This window comes from Pleurodeles waltl, chromosome 2_2 (assembly GCF_031143425.1).
Source record: "Pleurodeles waltl isolate 20211129_DDA chromosome 2_2, aPleWal1.hap1.20221129, whole genome shotgun sequence".
NCBI classification, from domain to species: domain Eukaryota; kingdom Metazoa; phylum Chordata; class Amphibia; order Caudata; family Salamandridae; genus Pleurodeles; species Pleurodeles waltl.
In genome coordinates, this window is record NC_090439.1 from 45100043 (window position 1) to 45125537 (window position 25495).

Below are 25495 nucleotides of genomic sequence, written 5' to 3' on the forward strand. Positions count from 1 at the left end.
TCTATATTGGCTATCTGTGAACACTGTCACTTTGAGCTGTTCAGATACACAGCATGCTCTTCTACAGGCAACTAATCTGGCTACTTGAGCAGAAATGACTCATTGAAGCCACGAAGCTTGAACTACTCCTGAGATGGTGACAACTGCATAACCAGCCCTCAGAGTGCCCTAATTGTCTCTTAAAGAGAATCCATCAACAAATACAACTTGATCATTCACCTTTAAAGGAGTATCCTAAATATCAGATCCTGGTTTGGTGCATAGTTCAGTGACTTTGACGTAGTCATGTTCTATTGCATTGACATAATTTTGATAATCAAAATTAACAGGTAACAATATAGCAGCATTTAAAGCTGATCATCTTTTGATAGACACATTGGAAGAACCAAGAATTAATAACTCACAAGGGTAAGACCGACACTACTCAAGTATTGGGTTTTGGTTTGGGTCAAAAGGACCTCACCGAATGTGGGACATAGTCATTTAAAGGGTGTCACACCATATTGCATTCTTTAAACAACTGGGCAAAGCTGCAGTGACAGGATCCAATGTGGTGGAAAAATATCCCAGGGGTCTGTTCATTCCTTCATTCAACTGTGTCAAAACAGAAAGAGCACAACCATCACGTTCATGACAAAACAGTGAAAAACTTTTCATATGAACATGCATGCCCAAAGCCAGAGCTCTTCAAAAACTCTCCCTCAACTCAGTGAAAGCTTTCATGCATTCATCATCAAATATGACTACATTGGTAATTTCTTTATGTGTTAATTTCTACAGAGGTTTAGAAATTACTGAAAAATGTGGGATCCATTGTCAATAATAGCTCGCCATGCACAGAAATATTCTAACGTCTCCGTGTACCTAGGGGATTCATCTGCATAATTGTCACAACTCTCTCTTGGGATACTTTCCTTGCATCTTGCTCAATCTGGTGACCCAAACATACTACTTCCTTCTGGCAATACTGTAATTTGTTTGGGGAAACCTTATGTCTGTTCTTGAACAAATGAATCAACAATGCGAGGGTACCTTGTCTACAGGCTCCACGTGTATTGGATGCAACCATCAAATCATCAATGTTTTGTACTTAAGTGGACTGACATGGCATATTTAAGGACTATAAGTTCTTTTTCAAAATCTTATTAAACATTGGTGATGATTCTGTGAATCCCTATGTGGTGTGTCAACAGGAATACACATGACGGCTAAATTTATATGAGAAAAGAAACTGACTTTCCTCATGTAAGAACACCAATGAAAAAAGCCTGGGACAAGTCAATACCACAAAACCACTCTGCTTCATATGGAACCGGGAAAAAAGGTGCTCCTGGATTTGGCACCACAGGACAACATGATACCACAATGGTGTTCACCTTTCTCAAATCCTCGACTATGCAGAATTTCCCACCTGGCTTTCACGATCCCATAATTGGAGAATTACATGGCTACATATCATTTCTTTTAGAATGCCCTGCTCAACAAAGTCTGTAATTATTGGAGTAATTACCTCAATTACTTCTGGGATCCTGTTATATTGTGGCATCCTGGCAAAGACTGAATTTGGCTTTATAGTCATTTTGACTGGCTCAACATCTTGTGTGAGTCCAATATCTTTTCCGGAGAGATCCAAAACTCTCGACATCACTGTGTCCTGTAATTCATCAGGCAAGTCTCTAACTGTCTTGACAGGAAACAATGAAATGAGAAGATACAGCTCATGAATTTGGTTGGAAGTTTCATCATCACTATTTGTTTGAATTGCTATACCGTTATGAATACAAGTGATGGAGCATTTTTATTTGCATAGTAAACCTCTTCCTAACAGACTCACAGCACTTGAATCGCAGATAACACATTGGTGAAAATCCTCAAACTTTCCTATTTTAACTGGGATGTACTCTGTAAGAAGATTTACCAGATGCTGGTTTGCCACTGCTACTAGCTGAACTGCCCTTCCAGAAAGGAGCATATTAGGAACTTCTGCAGATCTGACAAAGGAACGGATTTCTCAAGTGTAAATCAGAAATGGGACATCATGACCCATAACACTTGCATTCACATAAGGATCACACTGATCTTTCTTCAGTGAGGCAGCCAACACACATTCTTCCTCTTCTGCACTCTCACTCAGATAGACTTCACTCACCTCATCATCATGAAATCCATTAATCGGTTTTGTGGGATTAACTCATTGACATTTGCATTTGCTCTTTGGTGTGCCTTCTGCAGAGGAACCATTACCTGTTTCTGTGTCATCGGAGTTTGTGGAATCTGCATTTGCTGTGGGGCCTGAATTTGCCACTGGGGAGATTGTACTTGCTGTTAAAAAATTTGTATTTGTACTGCTCCTGTAGGAACATTGACATTTTGATTTTGCTGCCTTTGAACTCTTTGATTTCAAAATAGACTGTTGTCAATAATCTATGCAGCACCACCACCTTGCATCAAATATTTACGCTATTATATCAACACTCCCATTTCCACTGTCCGACGTTCCTGCATGCACGACCAGGAAGCATTCTCTTCATATTCTGAATATCAGCCACATTGACATTCTGATCCACTCAAATATCAGAACCTCTACCTCTAAACTGAGGCAGCATATTGCTCTGCTGTTGTACTCCCCGCATTCCTCCTGTGCTCACCATGCCTTGCAATCCCTGCATACCTGCTGCTTGGGAAGATTTAATTTGCATCACCATTGCCTTGTCCCCTAATGTTTTCTGCTTTAGTTCAATTTCATCACTACAGTATTTTGCATACTGCAGTACCTCATCAATCAGTTTACCCTGTCAGCAATTTAAATGATTTTGAATCATATTGCTAATTTCAGGTTTCAGTCCTTGAAGAAATCAGAATACAAAATGAATCATACCTCTCGTTTCAATAGTCTCTGTACCGCTATATTATTTTAATGCTTACAAAAATCTCTCAGAATAAGCATGAACAAACTCTTTTGACTCCTGACCTCTATTCTCTGCCAATCGACATCTTTGGGGGAGACCCTAGTTTTCCAAAATTCTATCACCTTATAAAAACTTTTCATCACCTCCTCAGACAGCACCCTGTTACTGTATCCCTAGGGGCTCAGGAGTTCGCCAATCAACACTCCGCTTACAGTCAATCCACAAATCTGCTGGAACCACAATTTAAAATAAACTACTCAAATCTTCCTACAAACACTTTTCAAGCTTAACAAACCTCTCCATTTGTTGGTAGCACCCCACTGGCTTTTCCCTCAACTTCGGATAATCGTTAGTAAATTACAATATGTCACTTCTGCTCCATGGCACATGAACAAAATTCCCTCCCGAAACTTCTCTCAAAGGCATAATTTTTACAGCTCCCTCAGACTGCTGTACACCATTTAAGGATGCAGTCAGCTTTTCCTTCTGATCTCTTTTTTTTGCCCATCTGCCTTCTCATTATCGAATGGAATGTACTCCACGTTTGGATGCTCTGAATCAATTCCTTAATGTGAATTTTCATACCAGGTGATCTCATGTTTGTAATGTCTCTAGAACTGAATTCTAATATATAACTCATTTTTAACTGTTTGGATTTAATCACCTCAATTTCATATTTTTCTGCTAAATCACTTATTTCCTGTAAATCTGCCCTGCACTATGCGTAACATCCTTGCACATAAAGCGCAATTTGTTTTCATTGTAAGAATCCAATTAATCCAATTCAAGTGTCCCCTCAATCATTTCATTTCATTCCAATTTTAGTCTAGCCATATTCAATGTCTTTTTTCCCTCTGTTGTAACTGATACTCCACTTAAACTGTCTAACAATTAAGTTAGTTGTTGAGCTGATAATCCTTGTAAACTAATATTGTTACTACTATCTCAAGATATAAGCCGTGGAACATTACATGGAGCTCTCATGGCTTACTTCTGAGTCAGCACAGATAAACCTATTGAGCATGGGGACATGTCATATCAATCAGCAAACCTACCTTAACACATTTTTTATTAGAGCTAAAAGAATTCATAGTTGTCATTGCTGGCACAGTAGTGCTCAGTCTTTCATTTCTACATTTGTTCCAAAAGGAGAATGCACTGCTGATCCCATATTTGGAGTCTGCAGACCACACCCATTATTACCCTAGGCAAATAACAGGATGACTGGACCTATTGTCACAGGAATTATGAATGCATCTGTTCCTGACAAATTTGTTTGACTTGGTGAGACCATCAGTTCTGTACCTTGACAGGTAAATACTGTACCAGAAGTCTGATTTGACTGATTTGGAACAACATTCTGTGGTGTTGTTACTGAGGAATATATGGAAATTGTCTGCCTCTGATTCACAATTTATATAGGTGTCATAACGTTAGGTGTGTACTCCATTTTAGTCATTCCTGAATTCTGAATTGGCTGTGGCATAAGTGGAACTGTGACATTCTGGGCTGTATTAGCAATTGGATCTATTGGATAAATTGCTGGCACCAGTGCTACAGTAGTATTAGATATGTTTGGAGTTATTTGAACCTGGCTTTGCGTAACTGGAGCTGTGGCAATACTAAGGACTACATTCTGATTTAGTGATTCAACAGCATTATATGGTGGGGGACGATCCGGCAAAAGTTGAGTTATAAATTCATCATCTGAATTACTTTTGGTGGCTGTTACCCTTTTGTGTTCATCTAATTTCTGCTCTAGATCTTCTACAGGCTTTTTTTTGGTTTAAAATCTTACACTTACATCACATTCCTGTGTTATTGCTGGGAATAATGTCACTCCAAGTAATGTATCTGATCTCCAAATTCTCCGCTCCTCATCCCATCTAGCTTCTGCCAATGCCTTTTCTGCTTTCCTCTTTCTCCTCTTGAATTTCTGAGCCTCCTTCTGCCTCGCAATTAATTCCCAAATGTCAAGTGCTTCCAATTGTGCAGGTCTAGGAAGGGGTTTTGATTCATACAACACCCTTCACAGATTCTCTAATACCCTTAAATTGAAAGTTAGGAAACAGGGAAATGCTAAATTACCTTCTTTCACAGTTACTTTGCACCACTGTTTTACCCAAAGACATGCTGAAACTCCTCTTCCCTCCATTACTTTAAATGCTGGTGTAACAACAGGTGGAGTCAGCTTACCCTCTCTAGCTGAATAAAAGCATCTCCTCTCAACACATTCCTTAAAGCTTCAGAAAAGTTCATTGTTGCACACATTTAAATCACAAGCACAAATTCTATTAATCCAGGAAGTATTTTCAATCTCACAATCCTCTTCACAAGCTGTCGTCAGCCTATAGCAGCGCAGTCTTGTCCTCCAATCCGTGTGTAGCTTTCTCATTAACCAACCAATCCCAGTGCGGACCAAATGACCTCATACTCACTTCATCCTGCAGCTGCGACCCACTTCAGAGCTGTCTCATACACCTCTCACGAATAGACCCTAAATGCAAATATTGCGAGCACAAAATCCAAACCTGTCTGCTCACTACAGGTAGGACTCAAATGCTTTGAAAGTTGTACAGTTACACTTCCGACTGTGGCTTTCTCACATACGCAAGTAAGATTTGACCTGCAAATCTCATTCCGGTTGATGTGAATTCTCCCTGTGCACTCAGAATTCACCTAATACCAACCAATAACTCACATACTCAAGGAATCTACTGGTATTGTCGACAGCACTCAATCGGCCAACACCTCACTGCAAACAATAAATTAGCCAAGTGACTTTATACACTTGTGCGGTACACTGCAGTCTTAGGCCAGGCAAGACCTGTTAACAACAACCATGTAGGCAACTTTTACCACAAAGTGCACCATGCACTCTGAGTACGATGGCTCCCCAAACATCTCACACATCACACTTCACTGCAATTTAACCAAATTTAGTCAAAGCACTGGAAGCACAAACATTACTCAAAACACATGTTGTACACCTGTAACACAATGCTAGAATTTCATCTACCCCTACACTTCACCAAGAACAACTCATAATGTGGGCAAAATCCAAATCTCCTCCTTATGAGGTGAAACCGTAACTCTGTTACCAAAACTGCTGGAGTGCACGCAGAGGTCTTCTTCCCACCTCGGGTCCAGAAACCGCACACACTGTGGTGATATGCCACAACTTGTCCCAGCTACAATAGAGGTCGTCTAAATCTTTGGACTCAATGAGGAGTGTTGTAACTGGATATATTCAACACAGACCAATACAGTGAGAAACATAAACAATTTCAAACACCATGGCCAATTTAACTGCAAAATCAAACTCCAAACTGAATAAAGTTTCAAAGCTTTATTACAACCACAAAGTCAATGTAACATAGATGGTGCGCAAAACTAAGTTATAAACATACATGAAAATCATATGCTGATCAAATCTTCTAAAAGACTAATCCTACAAAACATCAATGCTAGTAAACACTCTAAGAGAATAACACAAATTAACAGAGCTATAATATGTACATTAAACTTAGATGTCGAAGCAGATGATGGTAACATCAGTAAATCGTAAACATTTCATTAATAACAATCAGTTTTCAGGACTGGGCAATTCTTATCCCTGCTAAGAATTTGGATTTGCATGTGTGAGAACAGACTAACACATGCGGGCAAAACAAAAGAAGAGACAAAAATAATTTGGAAAAATCCTCTAAAGAGGGTAAATCACTATATTCACTGGTGTAATCATCTAAGCTGAAGAGGAAACATGAAACCACATGATAAATTATAGATTATACCTCTCCTCATGGGACAGCAGACAGATTTGATTTGTCAGTTCAGAATGCTCACAGCTTCTCAGCCTACAAAACAAAGGGGGGAACAGGGAGATTACTGGTCCAGTGTACACTCTCCCAAAATACAACTATCATAAAGTACACTGTTCCAAAAAGAGAGTATTACTTGATCACAAGGCAACTGTAATCAGGAGCTTGGGAGCCCTCACACACCCAATAGGATTTCAAGCTTCATCACTGGGCACACTCCTCGTCAGACTGGCACTGCAATGTCTGACGGGCCACCCCTTAAAAAAGGTGATGGCACTTAGCCAAAGATTGGTTACCTATGATGAATACAGACTATAGGTGCATACAGGAGAGAGGGGAAAAAAGAGATAAAATTGGCTCTAAACCATACCCATCAAATTTAATACTTCAGAAACAGGTTTAGGCCAAGATTAAAAAATGGGAGGGGGGAGTGCTTGTGCAGATAATGCTCAACTGCACTCCAATAGAAGGAAGTGGGAAATGTCCCAGATCCTATGATGTTAGGTCGACATGTTTCGCATCTAGATGGTCTCAAAGGATTCAATGACACTTCATCAGGACAACAAATATCACTTCTCCTACGTAATTACATAAAGGACCTAATTTGGAATATAGGAAAGTAAGTACTGGTCGGTCACTTACTCATGTAGGCTGCACGTCATGGTCAGTCCAGTCAGCAAGTCGCCCTGTGACGAGAACACAGTTATACATGTGGAAAAATTATGCGCAAGCAAGTGTAGTTAGAGTGAAAGTAAAAAGGAAGAAACTGTGATGTTCGTGGCTCGTCCCAGGTGTGGTAATAGGAGGAATAAGTCGCTTACCGTTCCATCCTAAGGTACGGGCTTCCTAGGAGTACGCAGACCCAAAACCCAAAACTGTGGCACAAAAATACAACAATATAAAGGAAGCAGTACAATCAAATAAATTGGTTAAATGTTAAAATTCAAACAAAACCATATAATGATCATATATTATGTCTATTCATGGAATCAAATAACACCATCCAAAATCCAAGTCAATATGAGTTAATTATGAGATTCAAATAAATGATTGTGTTCACAAAAATGACTTTGTGCACCCCAATGTAGAAAAACATGGAGAAAACCCCGGAAGAGTCACAAATTTAAGCGTGAGACCAACAGTCACTTTAGCATTACCCCGATATGACAGATAGAAACTTCTATCAGGGGCCGAGATTACTTGCTGAAAACTAAAAATGAAGGATTAAATATCTAATGAAGCCGGTGCCGGTGGACAAATACTCACAAAAACCTCCGTCTTGGTTAGCCGGACACCTATGGTATACTGCCCTCTGAAACTTATCAAAAGAATACTGATCGCAACAGCCTTCTACTTTATGAAAGTCATCACCCTAAGGCTTTACGCGATAACCTCCCTTTTGTTCAGTTTCTCAGATTACGTCGTAATTGTAGTTCTATACAATCATTTGAGACACAGGCAAGTGATCTCAAGGCCAAATTGCATGAGCGACATTATCCTCAAAATGTCATCAACTCTGCCTACAAGAGGGCCCATAACAACCATAGATATGCACTACTGCTACCAACTGTAAAAGAATCTGATACCCGCTTGACATGTGTTTCCACATACACCCCTTTGTCCAACACTGTGAAGAAACTGATCAACAAATGTTGGTCCATTTTATTAAGTGGAGGCACACAGTTGCAAAAACCTTAGTTTGCGTTCAAACGATCTACGAATATTAAGGATTTGGTAGTCCACACCCGTCCACGTCTGAAACAAGACTCTCTCCAGCAGACCACCCTATGGAATTTTCCCCCAGTTACGGGCCACTATCCATGTGGTACATGTAATGTTTACCCTTTGACTAAATATCTTGATAGGTTAGACCTTGAACCAATCGGCACATGGCACCTCAATAGGCACACCAATTGTAACACACAAAATTGTATCTACATGATTACTTTCCCCTGTGGCCTGCGGTACATTGGTATGACTAGCAGACAGGTGAAAAATAGGATTAATGAACATCAGAGTAAGATAAGATGCGCCCATGTCACCACCAAATTGAGTGCTCACTTTTTAGAAGCACACCATGGTCCTAACGATTTATGGTGGGTGGTTTTACTAGCACCAAGATTGGCTAATCAAGACCCCAGAATTCTTTTTAAGATGGAGCAAAGATGGGTTTTTAAACTAAAAACTCACATTGTTGGTTTAAATGATGACATCCCATGGGGTAGTCTAATGTCTTGACTGCACCATTTTATTGTTTTCATTTATTAGGGTTGATTATAACTTGTATTTTCAATCTTTGTACATAGGGTTTGGCTGGCACTATTCCTACTTTTTTAATTTTAATCAAATGGGCAGCCTCCATTTGAAGAGTTCAATATATATCTCTTCATTAAAGTGTTTGTTGTTTCCTTTTTGTTTACCCACTCAGACGGGGGGGTGACAAAAATATGAAGCCCTGACCCCTTTTTTAGCATCTACGAACAAGATGGCCGCCATTAGCCAGTATTCTTTTCTGGCTGGGTTAGTCCGTTGTTCATTTCTCTGCACAATTGCGTGCAACTTTATGCTACGCTGGAACCACTTCCGGGTTCCGTGTTGACCCTCGCTTGGTGCACCTTTAAAAATATTTCGACCGTGCTCCTTTTCCATCTGCATGAGCGCGGTCCTCGAGTAAGTGTCCGGCTACCCAAGACGGAGGTTTTTGTGAGTATTTGTCCGCCGGCACCGGCTTCATTAGATATTTATTGCTTAATTTTTAATTTTCAGCAAGTAATCTCGGCCCCTGATAGAAGTTTCTATCTGTCATATCGGGGTAATGCTAAAGTGACTGTTGGTCTCAAGCGTAACTTTGTGACTCTTCTGGGGTTTTACTCTGCGTTTTTCTAGATTGGGGTGCACTAAGTCGTTTTCGTGAACACAATCATTTATTTCCATCTCATAATTAACTCATTTTGACTTGGATTTTGGATGGTGCTATTTGATTCCATGAATAGACATAATATATGAACATTATATGGTTTCGTTTGAATTTGAACATTTAACCAATTTATTTGATTGTACTGCTTCCTTTATATTGTTGTATTTTAGAACCACAGTTTTGGGATTTGGGCCTGTGTATTCCTAGGAAGCCCGTACCTTAGGATGGGATGGTAAGTGACTTATTCCTCCTATTACCTCACCTGGGACGAGCCACGAACATCACAGTTTCTTCCTTTTTACTTTCACTCTAACTACACTTGCTTGCGCATAATTTTTCCACATGTATAACCATGTTCTCTTCACAGTGCGACTTGCTGACTAGACTGACTATGACGTGCAGCCTACATGAGTAAGTGACCGACCAATACTTGCTTTCCTATATTCCAAAGTAGGTCCTTTATGTAATTACGTAGGAGAAGTGATATTTGTGGTCATGATGAAGCGTCATTGGATCCTTTGAGACCATCTAGGCGCGAAACATGTCGAACTAACATCATAGGATCTGGGACATTTCCCCCTTCTTTCTATTGGAGTGCAGTTGAGCATTATCTCCACAAGCACTCCCGCCTCTCATTTTTTAATCTTGACCTAAACCTGTTTCTGAAGTATTACATTTGATGGGTATGGTTTAGAGCCAATTTTATCTCTTTTTTCTCTCTCTCTCCAGTAGTATGTATTCATCATAGGTAACCAATCTTTGGCTAAGTACCACCACCTTTTTTAAGGGGTGGCCTGTCAGACATTGCAGTGTCAGTCTGACGAGGAGCGTGCCCAGTGATGAAGCTTGACATCCTATTGGGCGTGTGAGGGCTCCCCAGCTCCTGATTACAGTTGCCTTGTGATCAAGTAATACTCTCTTTTTGGAACAGTGTACTTTATGATAGTTGTACACAGGTAATCAGCATCAGTAGACAGCAACTTCGGGGCAGTGCAGGACATGGGCTGCACATAAGGTAGGTCAGTAGTTTCGAATTTATTAGGCATATTAGTACTGAACAGCATAAATAAAGGGGCATATAAGATTAAGAGTAAATTTACAACATAAAGGCTAAAAATGGCAAAAGATTTGGAGAGGTTTAGGAGGTGACAGCGCGAACACCCAAGCAGACGTCTACTCTAAGTTTCAAACATTTCTCCCTAATTCGAAATGTCCATGAAGGTCTGATTAGTTGACTGTGTGGGCCCATCTTGTGCAATTCTATCAATAGCCAATGAGAATTTTAGATGCCCATAAGGCTAGATTATTTCATACAGTTCAGCCAAAATATAACACTTGTTCATCAATTGTAACTCTGTAATTCTTTCCTACAGTTCACAGGATGATTCTAAAAATTCTCACATGAATTTAACAATCCTTCCTGTCTTTTTCGACAGCTAGAACAAATATTGTTACACTTGTTATTAGTTAAAACATGCTCTCTGTCTTTAATACAATCAGGCATTTACCAGCACACCTAGGAATAAATTCAGGTTAAAAGGAACAGGATGAATTAGAACTTTTCATCTACTGCTGCAAAAATGAATCTTCAGGCCTAGCCTAGCCAAAACAACTAAATACATATTATTACAATTAATATACATAAATCCTTTACCACACCTTGTAATTTAAATCAAATATGAAAAGCGAATTATTTAATTTCAACCAATATTTATGATATTAGAAATGATTCAAACGGGCATTTATTTATCTGCACACAAGTAACTCTTTGTTCATGGTTATTTCTCTGTCGGGTTTTTAAATAAGGTTTATAAGTCACCATATGCCAACTTCTATGTCACTAATGCATTAGTGAAATTTGATCTCTATCAATACCTTGGTGTGCCCTATTGCTTCCAATAATAATGGGTACCGTGAAGCTTGTAATGAGGACATATATGCAAGGTACCCTTAGCAAACAGTACATATATCACCTCTGTAGTTGAGGCATCTTATGTTCACAGATTAACTTTGCAAGCCTCTTGATTCCTGAAGTGCAGAGCTGAAAAATGTGATTGGCACATTCAGAGATTCACCCTACTGTACTTTGTTCATGTTCTTACACTTCCCTCTATGGCATACTGTGGTGGAAAGTCAGCTTTACTACTTCACAGCATGTAGACAGTCTCAGCTGATGCACCTGACCTGCAAGGGTGTCAGTAATGAGCTGTGTCAACAAGGATTCACCACAGCTTTGATGCAGTTATGTCAGTGGTGTCCTAACACAGGGTCTGCATTGTGGTTTATATGACATGGCCCTCAGGAAGTCCATGGGCTGGATTTGACACATGTAAAGCATGTCTTAAATGCTAAGTCCTGTTTTCACAGCACTCTACCTGTTATCTGGTGTTCCAGGCCCAAAGCCACAGACTCCCACTGAAGGGCCCCCATCTGTTCCCTCTTTCCCACTGTGATCAGCAGCAGCTCAGGGTCAAAGTGTCTCCAGGAAGAACTATCTGACTTCTCATTCTCAACTCTGTCGGTTAGTGTCTAAGGTCAGTCACTTCTGGGTTTTAGAATGGGATGAAACCATTTGTGGATTTGCTGTGTCCTTCAATGACTCTGGTTCTCTGCCATGGCTGAATGTGGAGTGATGCTGATAGTGAGTGAGTGGGGGGAAATGACTCTGAACTTTGGTGTTGGTGGACTGCTGAAGTGCAGGGTGTTGTAGCATATTCAGTACAATACCTTCACACTCTGCCTCTGTTTTCAAGCACAAGAATGATTTGCACGTCTCTGTAGAGCATAGAGATGGCATCCATTACACTCTGAATACGCAAAGTTTTAGTTAGATGAGCCTTATTGGTTGCATCCAGATTCTGTCCTTCAAGTGAAGCTAACCAGACCTTGCATTTGTTAGGGTATTTAAACAAAGCAAGCTATAACTTCAATTTAACCTTGCTTTTTAGGGAATGCTTGGTTTATTTTTTGATCATATACTACATCCAACATTTTGTTGGGGGGTAGGCATAGAGTCTGACATTTTGTCAAGACCTGCCTCCAACCACTGCGTGCAACAACTTCTGTTTTGTGCAGCCTGTGGATCTTTGCTGCTGGGTTTGCCTTCATTCAACTGGTCACTGGGGCTTGGCTACAGCAGTCAACCAACACCTGTGGCATGCGGTCCTGTCTTTTTTCCATTATCATTGGGGTTTGTGTACGCTTTCATCAGGTTCACAAAAACTTGCATCCTTGTGGACTCTTTTTGGACATTTTACAGGCTTCTGTAAATCCAAAAGAAGGTCCAACAAAGGTTCAACATCACTTTCCATAGATTTGTGGACTTTTTACCTGGATACATAGATCTCAAGGCCTGTTTTGTGGGCTTTGACTTCCACCTTGTTCTTCATTAACCCTTTATCAAAATCAGCATTTGTTTTAGCTTTTAATGAGGAGAGGCCCAGTGATCAGGGAATGCTTCCCCTTTCCGCTAGTTTCTACTTCATTTTAATTTTTCCATCATGTAATGGCAGCAACAATTTTTTCATTCAAATTCCTGTTAGCCTGTTAAACAGTTTTGCATCTATGCATCATGATGGACGAAAGGAAAAAAACAACCCATCGTAAAACAGATTTTACTGGTTTTATTAATGCAGTGGTTCAGGCAGGCCCTTTGCAGACCTTAGCTATGTCTAATATTGTGCCAGTTTTTAAAATGGGGATAGGGATAGTCCTACATGCTACACGCCCATCTTCCCTCTGAATTCTGTACTCAAGTTTGTCGCCCTTATTCTTTTGGAAAGGCTGTCAGTATGGACCTAGAAAAATAATGTGATCATGGCAGCCCGAATGGGTTCCACATGGACAGATCGACTGTGTACCAGTGCTTGAACTTGTGCTTGGTACTTGGCAAATATATTGTTGCACAGCCTGGTACTATCCACCTGGGATTATGGACCTCATCTCTGCCTTTGATTTGGTCATCTAATCAAAGTTATGGCACATTATGTTGGCCATGAGGGTGGAGAGAGACATTGCCTTTTTCTTAAGATTGCGGTTGTGACAATAGGTGCCCACAGGACACTTTGCATTTTATCATGTTTTGCCATTTTTATATGCAGCCACAGAAAGCTTATCTTGTTCCTGTTTTAAAAATGGTAAATTTTGCACAAGTTAGAACAGTCCTCCTGTACTTACAGATGTTGCCAAGGGATTTTATTTTGAGTTTCTTTAGCTTCTTAAATGCTGCTATGAGGCTAATCACCTTAAAACGTTTTATGAGACACTGTTGATTGGATTTTGCATATTGAGCTGAACTTTTAGGTTTAAAAGGGTTTTGTGCTGATTTTATCGTGTATTTATTGAAGTCTTTATTGTTTATTGAATGGTATGCACATTGTATAATGTTTATGGTTGTTACTCAAAACCGAACAAAGCTGATTTGATTTTAGTATTTTTTAAAACTTTTGGCTCACAAATTATACACAAACCATGCAGTGGCTCGAGATTCTGGTGATATGTTAAAACATGAGGTTTAAGGCCAAGTGGATTGTAAGTTTTTTCACAGCCTGAGGGTAGGAATAAAGGACCGTATAATATGGTACTCATTATGTACTTTTTGTATTACCTATTTATTTTTACATAGCCTAAAAAAGCTGTTCTCTTGAGAGTGCAGCAAACAATTAGCACAGGTCGGGATATGGATGTTTAGGCTTTGTGCACCATTCGTTGCTAAACTGTTATAAAATAATGGACATTGGTGAGGGCCAGTGGATTTATGTGATTCTGTGACTACAGTGTTTACCACATAAATAGGATTCATTGCATTTGCTAGTTATTTTGACCATAAAATTTACATAATTTGCGGATTTCAACAAAAACGTTATTTCTATTTGAAATGGATCAAATTACTAGTACCAGAGAATATGCCATAACATTTGCCTAATTTGCCTTTTCTTGCCAAAAACTTTAGATAACCTTGCGCCATTAATTTGTCACCCCATAATTCTAGTAGTTCTAACAATGTTTAAACTCTGCAGAGTGGTTTGGGGGCTGTTATTATGATGAAGAAACCAATATTTCATAAACGTGTACGTAGCAAATCTGACCTAAGAAAACACTGTCTACTCTCTCAGAATACATAGGGGGTCATTCTGACCCTGGCGGTAATTACCGCCATGGCGGAGGTCGGCGGTAGCACCGCCAACAGGCTGGCGGTGCACCGCTGGGCATTCTGACCGCGGCGATTCAGCCGCGGCCAGAAACGGAAAGTCGGTGGTGTCCCGCCGACTTTCCGCTGCCCTTGAGAATCCTCCATGGCGGCGGAGCGCGCTCCGCCGCCATGGGGATTCTGACACCCCCTACCGCCATCCAGTTCCTGGCGGTTCTCCCGCCGGGAACAGGATGGCGGTAGGGGGTGCCACGGGGCCCCTGGGGGCCCCCGCAGTGCCCATGCCAATGGCATGGGCACTGCAGGGGCCCCCGTAAGAGGGCCCCAAAAAGAATTTCAGTGTCTGCCTAGCAGACACTGAAATTCGCGACGGGTGCAACTGCACCCGTCGCACCTTCCCACACCGCCGGCTCAATTCTGAGCCGGCGTCCTCGTGGGAAGGGTGTTTCCCGCTGGGCTGGCGGGCGGACTTTCGGCGGTCGCCCGCCAGCCCAGTGGGAAAGCCAGAATGACCGCCGCGGTCTTTTGACCGCAGAGCGGTCTTTCGGCGGCAACCGCGTGGCGGGCGGCGACCGCCGTCCGCCGCGGTCAGAATGACCCCCATAATGTTGACTTAAAGGAGAAAAGCATTTTAGCAAATATGTAGGAAGCCTATTCAGTGTCATTGTACTGAAAATAATACTTTAACTTTGTATCCGGTTTAAGTACCTTTTTTATAACAACTGTACATGAAAGACACCATGGTATACACTTAGGGGCATATTTAAGAGCCCCTGGCGCCTCCTTGCGTCACATTAGCATCATTATTTTTCACGCTAATGTGGCCCAACAAGGCCAAAGCCCCTGTGCCATATTTACAACCCTTTGTGCTGCATTATGCATGCGTCATACATAATGTATGCAAAGGAAGCGTTCCCCTTTTAGGGAGGCTGAAAAAATGGCTCAAAGAAATCTAACAGATTTCCTTGCATCATTTTTTTCCTTCACTTTTAACGCCTGCTCAGAGCAGGGGTTAATAGGGGGCACACCATTGTTTGCAATGGGTGCCTAGTTACTCTGCAGGAGTAGCGCTAAAGTTTGGCGCTACTCCTGTAGAGTACATCAATAGAGTCATAAAAAATGACACTATTTCTCCTACCCTGCGCTATGGTGCACCATATTTTAAATAGGGTGCACATGTGGTGATGGTAGGGGGACGGTAAGGGGAACAAGAAAAGTGTGCAGCGCCACTGTTCTTAAATATGCCCCTCTAATATACAAATGAGAGCCATATGTTATTTACTACCATTGTGTGGACCCATGTCTCAAGAGAGGCTTGACGTCTCGCGAGTCCCCTCCCTTAACTGCACTCAACATTTGTAGCAATAAGCATGTTAGTATATATATATTTCATACAGTTAGATATATACACGGCACCGAGTGAACGGTTACGTAGCATGAAACTTGTATTTACTAGAAATCGGTTAAATAACTTGCTCTACGGGTTATCGTTTGTTTTAGATAATGAGCAAATTCCAGTAAAAAATTCAACAGCCCAATAAGGCACAATCAACGTTGAGTAAAATATGGCAAAATGTGGTCTCCTGTTGAGAACTGTGTTTAATGAAACCCAACAAAACACATACACTGATTGAGCACCCCATGAAAAAGTCAAAGCAGATTGTAAAGGCTTGTGTGTTTGTCTAAATGTGCATGAAGCATGGGAGGCTATGCGTTCGCTATCCAGGTTTTTGCATAAATGAAGGGCCATTCAACAGAGCAGCACATGCATCTCTGCCTTGGGCTGCTCCACCTTGCCAGCACAAACAGGGCATGTAAATAGCGCGGCTTACGCCAGCACTTATAAAGCAGCATATGGCATTTTTCAAGTACACCTGCTGACTTTGGACACCAATCGTATTTGCATATGGTAAGTGCCATCTATAAAATGCGCGCGATTATAACATCTGTGCAGAGACTTGCAAGGCCTCAGTAAGTCTACTTCGCTAGAAATGTGGTGCGTTTAACCGCACGTTTTATTTTGGTGCCTTCTCCTCACACCTCCAAATAAGTATTCCCTGCTCGCTGAGCGTGGACAGCCATGGGAGATGCCCTCAGGCACAGAGCTTCATTATAAATGCGCAACTGAAAGCTGGGGTGGGAGATGGAGCCCCGAGCAAGAGCTGCAGACTTGGTTATGCACAAAGCCAAAAGCTAACATTTTCAAAGACATCTCTCTCAATAAATAATATCTTTAAACTCCTAATGCTTTAACTCAGTGACAAACACCAGTCCAGTATTATTTTCTACTTTTCGTCTTTGTCAGTAATAAAAAGATGATTGGCATGTCCTTCTGCACCAGGAAGAATATTACAAGCAAAAGCACATAATGCGTTTAAAATATTTTCCCATATAAATGGATTTTAACACCACTGGGGTTATTTCCTTTTTCAAAGAGGATCCTATTCACAAAGGTATTTTCGTCCACAAATATACAACCCCACCTGGAAATGACTAAGACTGCGAAATTTGCATAGTTCCCTTTCTTGTTATTACACAAAAATATGCTAATTTCAGCGTAATTATCGAAATACACATGCATCATTCGGCACCAGCACTGTGAACAGCCGCTCACGTTCTGTTGTTCGCGTGTGTTTGCTGAAATGCACATTCATCATACATTTTTGCAGTGAATTGCACGTATTTACGCAAAGTGGCGTAATTTCAGGAATTTAAAAATAGATGCAAAATTGCTAAAATCACACAAATTATCCCACTGCAATTAATACTTTCCCCAGAGTAGAAATGACCCCAGCTTTATACTTCGGATGATGGCTGAAGTAACTCTTCGTCCAGGATGGAAAAAAGGAATGATTAAACGCAGATTTTGAGGGGGTGTATGATTGCTTTCTCCATAGGGAAAACACAAAGGAAAAAATCCACGTTTGCACACTTGGGGGTTCTTTTCACTCACAAAATTGTACGTCCTATGTACAATTCTGCACAGGTGAGAGGTATAGGCAGCTGTAAAAAAGTCACATAAAAGGTGCATTTGCTCCGCAAGTAATCAATTCCCGATTTCGTTTTCCAATTCTAATATTACTCATTTGTTAGTCTTGAAAAAATGTGAATCTGTTTTCAGGCTGAGCTGTATAACTCCGCCTGTACATTAATACTTATCTTTGTGAACCGGGCCCATCATTTTGTGAAGAGCAGGCAAGCCATTTTGTTGATAAGAGCACTCTACAGGCGTAGTATAGTACAAATACTGAATTTGTGCACCAGGGCATCTAACGACTAGACACTGACATAATATTTTGTGACACCTAATCATACTAAGTGTGGGAACAGCCAGGCAGCGATAGATTACAACAGCTGCCATAGAGCATGTCAATCATCAGTAGTACACACATAGGGAAGTTCACTTAGAACATACCAGTCCAAGGTGCATATTCACAAGCTCCATGTGCTGCCCGTGCATCACTTTTTTTTGCCGCTCCGGTGGTGCAGAGCATATCTATGAGACCTTGCAAAGCCACTTTGTGTGGCTTTTCATAGCTTTGTGGACATGGAGTGAGGCAAGGCAGCGCAAGTCGCTGTCTTGCCTTACTCTGCGCCAAGGGGGAATTCCATGGGCGTTGAGGTGAGTTTTCTCACTCAACACCCTTGGGTATTGATGCATTTCCAGATTCATAAGGATGTGTAAACTTGGGAATGCATCAAAACCGTATGCCTCCCCAGGGAAGGCATAACGAGGAGATATATTTTTATTTCTCCTTGTTTTTTCCTCTATCTATGAGGAAAACACCTCCACGGATAGTTTTTGGCTGGAAGGTGTCCCTTCCTGCACAAAAACAATCCTGCATACATCTGCTCTAGGCAGCCCATTGTGCAACAATGCAGGGGGAGAGGACAGAAATGTGCGGTATCTTATACACACTTCTGCCCATTCCCTTCTGGTTCAGGGCGGCACAGCAAAGTCATTTGCTGCACTGCCTTGCTCCACTTATGTTGTAAACATGCCCCCAAGCATTCATATTGCCACTCGTGGAAATAGGTATAGGGTAGCATTATAGGACACCCTGTGAGGAAAACTATGACTACTACATTTTTAACACACGAATAGCGTCTTCAATAAAGGAACTTGAGGACCTCTTTGCTAAAGCTAGGGAAATACGGCTGCAGTTTGGATGCCCTTCGTGCAGCACTAGAACAGAGTAAACTAGTAAATTTGCCATTTCTTTTGAGATATTCTCTTACATAACAATGTTTATAGTTCACTCCTGAAGCTGTTAAAAGAAAATGCCTTTCAAAGCGATTGGGGCTACTAATTGAGTTTCGAGGCCACTCTGGAGAAAATCTGCTTCAGGCTCTTGTGTTTATAATTCTTGGAAATTCCTTACCTCATTCTTCTCTTGAGTCCTGACAAGCACAAGAGTGTGTTCAATTGAATTTCTTTGGATGCATTGTACACAAGTTTAAATTTGCATTGTGTTTTAATTGTGGAAGCTGTTAGCATGTCTGACCTTATTAAGTAAACTTACAATGGAGACACGAATAGGCTGATGGACCTTTTGACTGCGCTTTGAGTTTTTCCCACCTTGAACCCCGTACCTATACAAAACAATAGCAAATAACAATCAGTTACATCAATTTTCACACAGCATGACCTCTTGGCCAGGAATAACCACTCCTTTATGTAAAAGTTAGAATGTTTATATCCCTATATTAACAATGCTAATGTCATGTAACTTAATCTCAATATCAAATGATAAGTATACAAAAACAATACTGTCTGACCAAAGCGGCAAAAGAAACACAATCTAAACAAAGTGTGAGCTACTACACATTCTAAAGTTACAGTACAAATTAATATCAAGGATAACTGCACAAATGAAATAAAATACTTTTAGATTCAGCAAAGAAAAGATATAAACTGTTATTACATGTAGAGAACAGCATCAATGAGAACCCTAACTAACATCAAAATAGAATAGTGTTAGAAATGGGGTCTTTGGTTGACAGTCAGGTTACCCCCTGTTCAAGCAAGGACCCTCACTCTAGAAAGGGTAAAAGAGAATCACCCTCAGCTAACCCCTGCTTAACCTCTTGGTAGCTTGGCAGAACAGTAGGCTTAACTTAAGAGTGCTAGGTGTAAAGTATGTGCACCAACACACACAGTAACTTAATGAAAACACTCCAAAATGACACAACACAGGTTTAGAAATATAGGAAATATTTATCTAAACAAAACAAGACCAAAACGACACAAAATCCGACATACACAAGTCAAGTTATGAATTTTTGAAGATTAAACTCAAAAATAGCACTTAGAAACACAAACTGCTTCGATGAGGTGTTAACACGGCATCGTGACGGAGTCGTTCCCTACAAGCCGACGCCAGCGGCGCCGGACACGGAGTCACGTAGACCCCCAAGTACAGTACCTTTGTTGAAGAGTGAAAACAAGTTGATGTGAGAAGTCGGGGATCGAGGCATCTGGCCGAAACATTTAATCCGTGCACTTTGAGTGGCGTCACGGCATGCTGTGGCAGCTTCCACAGAGTCACGGACTTCAGCGGGGCTACAGCGGCATCGGGCCTGCGAAGGTCGTCGCGTTCCAGCGAAGATCACAGAGTCGGTTGCAGGCGGCGTCACCGGATTCAGCAGCGGCGTCGGTCCGAAGTTGTCCGAAGTCGATTTCCTTGGATTTCCACCAGTTTTCTTTTCAAGGGCCCGGGGACTGGATAGGGCACCACTTGTCAGAGCCAGAGTCTCTCCAGAGACTCCAGGTGCTGGCAGAGAGAAGTCTTTGCTGTCCCTGAGACTTCAAACAACAGGAGGCAAGCTCTAAATCAATCCCTTGGAGATTTCTTCACAAGACAGAAGGCACACAAAGTCCAGTCTTTGCCCTCTTACTCTGGCAGAAGCAGCAACTGCAGAATAGCTCCACAAAGCACAGTCACAGGCAGGGCAGCACTTCACCTCAGCTCTTCAGCTCTTCTCCAAGCAGAGGTTTCTCTTGTTTCCAGAAGTGTTCTAAAGTCTGTGATTTTGGGTGCCCTTCTTATACCCCCGGGGGCCTACTTCAAAATAAAGTCTCTTTTGAATGTGAAATCCTGCCTTTCCCAGGCCAGGCCCCAGACACTCACCAGGGGGTCAGAGATGGCATTTTGTGAGGAAAGGCACAGCCCTTTCAGGTGTAAGTGACCACTACTCCCCTCCCTCCTAGCACAGATGGCTCATCAGGAAATGCAGACTACACCCCAGCTGCCTTTGTGTCACTGTCTAGTGTGAGGTGCAACCAGCCCAACTGTCAAACTGACCAGACAGGGAATCCACGAACAGGCAGAGTCACAGAAATGGTATAAGCAAGAAAATGCTCACTTTCTAAAAGTGGCATTTTCAAACACACAATCTTAAAATCAACTTTACTAAAAGATGTATTTTTAAATTGTGAGCTCAGAGACCCCAAACTCTACATGTCCATCCGCTCCCAAAGGGAACCTACACTTTAATCAGATTTAAAGGTAGCCCCATGTTAACCTATGAGAGGGACAGGCCTTGCAACAGTCAAAAATGAATACAGCAATATTTCACTGTCAGGACATATAAAACACATTACTAAATGTCTTGCCTTAACCATACACTGCACCCTGCCCTTGGGGCTACCTAGGGCCTACCTTAGGGGTGCCTTACATGTAAGAAAAGGGAAGGTTTAGGCCTGGCAATTGGGTACACTTGCCAAGTCGAATTTACAGTTAAAACTGCACACACAGACACTGCAGTGGCAGCTCTGAGACATGATTGCAGAGCTACTTATGTGGGTGGCACAACCAGTGCTGCAGGTCCACTAGTAGCATTTGATTTACAGGCCCTGGCACCTCTAGTGCACTTTACTTTTGATTTACTAATAAATCAAATATGCCAATTGTGGATAAACCAATCACATATAATTTACACAGAGAGCATATGCACTTTAGCACTGCTTAGCAGTGGAAAGTGCTCAGAGTTCAAAAGTCAACAGCAACAGGTCAGAAAAAATTAGGAGACAGGAGGCTAAAAGATTGGGGATGACCCTGCATAAGCAAAAAAGTCCAACACATAGCATGTTTGGACTCCATGCAAAACAATTTAGTCCCACAAACTTGGAAAAAATTCTAACTATGGCTCTATCAAAAGTAGCGGTTGGTGCCTAGAAACAAAAGCAGATAGACATAACAGTCAGTAACATTGTCAGTATACCTGTCTTCAAGATGGATCAGCAAGCTGTGACAGTCTTCGTCAATAGGGCATCAGTTTGGTCAGCAAGAGATCAGTATTCAGCATCAAAATTAAGAAAAAGCAAAGTCTCTTTAAGCAGTTCGGAAAAGAATAGCTAAATACTCAAGACGGTTAAGATGAATATTGTGGAATGGCCTCTCAGGACCGTTAGAAAGAAAATAGCCATTGGCCTCTCTCCTCTTGGTGCAGTCTGGCTAAGTTAGATTTCCTAAAACTACTTCCCACATCCCAATTAGTTAAGGAATCGCATGTTTAAATTTAGTCCAATTAAACTAAAACCCCTAATCAAACGTTTTACTACTACATGGTTCACATGCCGATGATTGGCTCCTCTTCTCCCGCTCTCGCCATTCGGCTCATCAGGTATCAATATTGTTGCAGCTTATACTCTATTCAGTGCATCCATTGTCTTCTCCTGGGAAGGTCAGTCTTACAAATACTACATTAAACATTGTTTCATTAGCAAGTACCACATCTTCTAGCAAGCAATTTCTCATGAGAATGACTTTCAGCTACGAGCACATGGTCAGCACAGTTGGAAGTCACAGTTTAATTCCCTATGCAACCATTTTATAAAAACGCCTAAGATATGCAGCTTGACATGAAGCTGTGCAACAAGGCCAAGGCCTCGTTAAGTTAAGGCCTACAATTAATAAAGCTAATCCATAATGCATACCCTTAATATGACATATTACTACATTAATCAAATAAAAGCCCAACATTTCATATTAATAAGCCATTAATAAGTACACTTCGTGAACATTTGCGGCAACTCTGGTGGGTGCACTTCAAATGCATGCATTATTTTTCTCTACGTTAATACATTTTCTACACATATTCAACACTCAAAATAAATGAATATTCATTAATAAATTAAGTGTTAACAATCCCTCCTATGATGCCTAAATATGTCATCACACTAAATCTTCCCACACAAATTTTTGCTTCAGCTAAAATTCCATCATCTCCAGCCCCCTAAATCTTTGTTCCCTTTTCGGATTTATCGTAAAACAATTTTCCCTTTTCATTTCTTCCCTCCTGTGATCATTGTTCATTCTCTTCATTTTAATCATTCTACACAATTTACACATTCTCCATGCTCTGATTATGCAAATCAAAATAATCAATATCCCTTGTATTATTTTCAATATTATCCCTTTCCCAGTGTTGCTGAGCTAATTTCCCACTGAAGCAAATCCTTTGCCAACTGTCTCCCAAACACCTTGTTCTTTCAATTCTTTCAAATCAGCACTCACATTAGTTAGATTCGTAAGTACACTTCTAAATTCTACACTGTTATCACGAATATACAAGCAACAATGCCTTGAGTGAAGCATTTTACAAACTCCACCATCTTTTGCTAAAAGAATGTCTAACACAAGGCGGTTCTGAAGAGTCATATCTCTCCCCGGCCAATTCTGAATCTATCAGGATCATGACTCCTGTAAAATTTGTCAGCATGTTATCCACAATAGTATACAACTTTTGAATCTTTATTGAATTCAGAACAACTCCTATTGAAGGAATCATTGCTCCAAATATATCTCCCACTATACCAGAAGGAGAATCTCTTCTTTCTCTACTGTGATGTAATTATGTCAATTTTGGTAATCTTTTCAAGTCCTCAAGCTGTAATATCTTTGGGCAAACTATCCCCAAGTAACATGTTCCATACCATCTTTTTGGAAGTTGTTATTAAGCATTAGATCCACAAATGTGATATATCAAAGGAACCGCAGGATCCTGTCTATTCAACATAAATGTCCATTTACTCTGAAACAAAGTCCTTTTCTCCAAACCCTTGTCTAACTTCTCCTTCAATGCCTTTCTCCTGTCATCTGCCTGATGTAAGAGGCTCTTCTCTAAAGATGTAAGCAAGCATGTCAGGTTATTCTTGTGCGCATAAGCTGTCCTAAATATTAATGTAGGCTCAAAGAAACCCCTTATTAGTACTATTTCATTGTCCTTAGCTACTCTACTCAGATATCTAATTATGGGGACAAACAAAAACACTGATATCATAGTTTGAATAGAAATACTGAATGTGTTCCTGTTTATAAAATCTTGTTAGTAACAGGCTGCAATTTATCCCATAAGTAAGAGGCACACTTTGATAGGTAACTACTTCTTCGAATGATGAAGGATTCTGCGTGCACACAAAACAATTCCTCACATCCTTTGTCTCAACATGCTTGCTCAATAAGTGATAGAACACATTAGAAGAAAGTTCGATTCAAGCATTGTCTGCATGCAGATATTTCTCATCTAGCCTAAACTTCTCTATCACTGTTAATGCAGTAGTTGTCTCTAAAGCTGAAGTATGGTTGGCTTTACTCTTGTCAAGAACAGATATGCCCACAATCAATATCACACACAATATCACACTCAATTGCCAAACCAATACTCATGTATTTACAGCACCTGTTCTTCATACCCTGCTGTCTAATGTTATTCCTGATCTATAAAGAATCAGAAAGTCTTTCAGCAGTTATTTACAGCTTCCAGTCTCACTTCCAGGATTCTTTTTCTCAAAACAGGTAAGCTTGTCAAAATCCATTTAGCCGCTTGTCAGATCAAGTTTCCAAAAGTCTTATCAGGTTACTTTCAACAGTCTCTTTTTCTTTGTACCTTTCTCAGCTTGAAATTTTACAGTTCAGCTCGTTAGCTTCTTTCAAGTACCAAAATACTGAGCTGGAATGTCTCGATCAAAACAAAAAGACAAAAATTCTCTTTACCATTCACTTGTAGTTGCATACGCAAAGTCAGGACCTACATACCTTCGACTTGCTATTTTCTTTCTTTTAAATGTTCGATCACCATTCAATTCTCCTTCACTTTGGTCTTCCTTTCTAGCCATATCTATTTCTTCTTTGATTGTAGTCACAACAACTTCTTCCTTTCTTTTTGCTTGTGACTCTGTCCACTTATCTCCTTTCAGTGGACCCTTCGTCAATGCTGATTTAGTTTAGTGTTGAACTTGAAACTTCTTCTTGTTCTGCAGTATTTTCTCTTGACGACCTGCAACTGGTTCTGGAGGAGTCAGATCACATTGGCTTTGATCTGTCTCAACTCCTTCCCCCTCGGAGTCTGGCGTTTGCTCTTTTTGTCTCCTGTCTTAGTCTACTTCTCGAAGAGCACTCCTCTGACTAGGCTCTCCTGCTGCCTCAATCAATATTGGTTCACTGTCACTCTCCTGGAGGTCTTCTCTTTCGTCTCTCACAGGGGTGACTGAACCGTTCTCAACTCGCTCAGATCTGGTCTCAGTTCCTCTTGCTACTCCTTCCGGCTCTGAGTCTTGTCTGGTTGTTGTTGTTGGTACTCTCAACAACTCCTCTTCATTGACCAAAGGACATGCCCCTTTCCTCATATGGTTTGCGTGTATCCAGTTCGGACCTCCAGTACACTTCACAGCTGTGATAGTGATCAGCACTACCTG